This window comes from Geospiza fortis, unplaced genomic scaffold (genome assembly GCF_000277835.1).
Source record: "Geospiza fortis unplaced genomic scaffold, GeoFor_1.0 scaffold150, whole genome shotgun sequence".
Classification (NCBI taxonomy): Eukaryota; Metazoa; Chordata; class Aves; order Passeriformes; family Thraupidae; genus Geospiza; species Geospiza fortis.
The window spans coordinates 61,958-65,264 of record NW_005054639.1 but is presented as its reverse complement, the minus strand read 5'-3'; the positions used below and the strand labels follow the sequence as shown (position 1 = coordinate 65,264).

At 47.4% G+C, this 3,307-nt stretch overlaps 1 protein-coding gene across 1 annotated transcript in view; it reads left to right on the top strand.

Moving 5' to 3' along the window:
• Positions 1 to 145: 145 nt before the first annotated feature.
• The window catches only part of DTNB (dystrobrevin beta), a gene marked incomplete at its 3' end in the record, with an annotated part of 44,448 nt that continues 41,286 nt past the window's right edge, over positions 146 to 3,307 (top strand). Inside the window, exon 1 of the mRNA XM_005430471.2 lies at positions 146 to 230. The remainder of the gene's footprint in view (positions 231 to 3,307) is intronic.

The following is a 3,307-nucleotide window of genomic DNA, read 5'->3' as shown; positions in this document are numbered from 1 at the left end:
GGCTCCCCTGCTCTGCAGTTAACGGGAGCAGCAGCCAGGGCAGAAGCAGCACCGTGCTGGGGCTGTGAAATGAGGCAGTGCAGTTTTTCCATGGCAAACCGCTGCTTTCTTGCAGAAAAGGCTCACTTGGTGTTATTCGCCTCTCCTTAGGTTGTGGTTTAAATGTCAGAAGAAGGAAGTGAGCCCAGGAAAGTGGAAGTTGCCCTGAGAGACTTCTCAGTGTGATTCAGGTAACGGGATCTGTTGGGATTGACTGTGGTGTTGACATTAGAATCTTGTGTTTTGTGTGTTGGTTGCCTGCTTTTGACACTCACTGAACTGGTACTTTTTTCACTTATGACAAGCTTGTGTCGTGAAGCAGTGACTGCTGCACTTGCTGTTACGTGCTGGACATGTGGAAATATGGAATCATGTAAAAAGATGGAATCCTCTGTTTCAAATTCCTCCAGAATTATGTTTGTTGTGCAACACATCGCTCGTCTGGGGAAGGTGAATCATAGAATTAAGGAATGTTTTGGATGGGAAAGAGCTTTAAACAGCATTGAATTCCACCCTTCTGCCATGGCAGGGACACTTTCCACTGTCCCAGCGTGCTCCAAGCCCCAGCCTGGCCTTGGGCACTGCCAGGGACCCAGGGGTGGCACTGGCTGAGCTTTCAGGTCCCTTCCCACTCAAACCAGTCAGTCCCAAGGGAGCAGCTCCGAGCTGGCCTGCCAGAGCTGGCTCTGACACTTCCACAATCCTGTATTTCAGGGGACACATCCAGGACCTCCTGTGAGCTCTGTGGGACACCCTCATTGTTCACTGCAGTCCCTGTGCTGGTGAATGCAGCAGCCCTGCCAGCATTGTCCCAGGCTCCCTGGGTTTGGAGCAGGCTGGGGGTTTTTGGAACAGTAAATGGCTTTTTTTGTTGGCTGGGGCGCAGCTGATGCAGCCAGGCCTCTGGTTTATCCCAGGACCCAAGAGCAAGGCATGTTTTAGGGAGTGCTGGGTGGTGGAGGGCACTTAAAAAGGAGCCATAATGCAAGGAAAAGGTTTTTGCAGCACTTTTCCAGCAGTTCAATTACATCACACACAGCACAGGTGATGTGGGAGTGGGGACTCCCAGTCCTGGGCAACCCTGGTGGGTGTTCTCAGTGGGCAGCCCTTTAATCCAAGATGGATGTTCTTAGTTGTGCAGCCTTTAAACCAGGGTGGATGTGCTGAGTTAGGCAGCCCTTTAAGCCAAGCTGGATGTTCTCAGTTCTTTAAACCAAGGTGGATGTTCTCAGCTGTGCAGCCCTTTAAACCAGGGTGGATGTGCTGAGTTGTGCAGCCCTTTAAACCAAGGTGGATGTTCTGAGTTAGGAGCCCTTTAAACCAAGGTGCATGTTCTCAGTTCTTTAAACCAAGGTGGATGTGTTCGGCTGGTCAGCTCTTTAAACCAAGGTGCATGTTCTGAATCAGGCAGCCCTTTAAACCAAGGTGGATGTTCTGAGTTGTGCAGCCTTTTAAACCAAGGTGGATGTTCTGAGTTTTGTAGCCTTTAAACCAAGGTGGATGTTCTCAGTTCTTTAAACCAAGGTGTTTGTTCTGAGTTAGGCAGCCCTTTAAACCATGCTGGATGTTCTCAGTTCTTTAAACCAAGGTGGATGTTCTGAGTTGTGCAGCCCTTTAAACCAAAATGAGTGTGTTCAGCTGGGCAGCCCTTTAAACCAAGGTGGATGTTCTCAGTTCTTTAAACCAAGGTGGATGTTCTCAGCTGTGCAGCCCTTTAAACCAGGGTGGATGTGCTGAGTTAGGAGCTCTTTTTAAACCAAGGTGGATGTTCTGAGTTAGGAGCTCTTTAAACCAAGGTGTGTGTTCTCAGCCCTTTAAACCAAGGTAAATGTTCTCACCCCTTTAAACCAAGGTTGATGCTCTCAGTGGGTGTGTTCAGCTGTGTGCTGTGGAAGCTGGGACAGTTTTTGGGGAGGGAAGGAGCCACATCTGGAAGTTTAAAGCCAGGCTTTGGGCCTGGCTTGGTGCCTGAGCCTCCCTGAGCTCCGCACTCAGCCTGCCTGCGTGGGCTGCTCTGGGGCAGCTTTAGAGAGACTAAAGAGGGATTCAGATCAGGTGATAAGGATTTGAATGCATCATATTTTTATTACATTAATTGCTTTCCCCTTGGTGCCATGGAGAAGATTTTGTTGTCTCTGGTTTAGTGTTTAAACAGATTTCTATGGATAAAACTGTGCCTAAATTTAAATAGTTTCATGGGCCTTTCCCAGTCCTGGGGGCTTTAAGGACTGAACTATTTTAACTTCTCAGCTGTGCTTAAATAATACAGATTTATTTAAAAAAACTTGTGTAATGAAGATTTTTAGGCAGCCTAGATCTGGAAGAAACAGTAGGAGACCTTAAAATTCCACAGCAGATAGCACATTGTATTTGGCCAGGTGGAAACAAATAGAATTATGACAGCAGGTGCCAATTCATCACTAAGTTTTAAAAGAGTTGGGTGTCTGAAGGATGTGCTGTGCTTGCAAAACACTTAAAACCATAGGAACTTAAGTAGCTACTGACTGACTGTGTGTGGTGGTGTTTTCAGTCTTTGCCAGTGCAACTTTTAACTTTATTTAGGCCAGAGTTGGACTCAGTGGTCTTGGGTGAAGGAGAGCCTCAGTGATTCTGGGATTTAAGAGGGGAAGGGGTGTCCTGGCATCAAGCAAACAGGGAGGGAGCTGAGGCCCTAACTTACATTTTTATTTCTTTATTTTTTAAAACAGAAAGTGACAAAACTAAGGGATAAAACCTCTTAGTTTTACAGAAGGCAATGGCAAATGTCATCAGTTGGACTTTTACTTCAGGCTTATGTTGTTCCTGTGGAAAGAAAGCCCTTTGTGAGCCCCGCTGGAGCAGTGAGGAGCAGTTTGGGCGCTGCCAGGCTTTTGAAGCAGGTGCTGTGTGTGTCTGGCAGCTCAGACAAAGGTAAAGTTACCAGGCCTGTGTAGGTGTTCAGTTCCCATTGCCTGGGGCAGTGGCAGAGAGACTTTTAAATGCAGATTAATGGTTCTGTGCTCCTGTAGCCTTTCAGTAATATCTAACACTTCACAAACCTGGAAGTATTTTAGTTTAGATCTGTGAAGGTGGTGAGGAAGATTTCACACTGTGAGTTAATGTAGGAGGTGAAATTAATGAGTTAAAAGTGAGCGAGCTGTTTTATCCTCAAGTCCCTTGTGATGGGGAAAGCCGTTCCTGTTTCCAGGTGCTCCTCACTGGAATTTCCCTCCTCCCCAGGTGTGCCAGGGAGCTCTGAGCTGCCAGGTGTGTGGGACCTGCTCCTGCT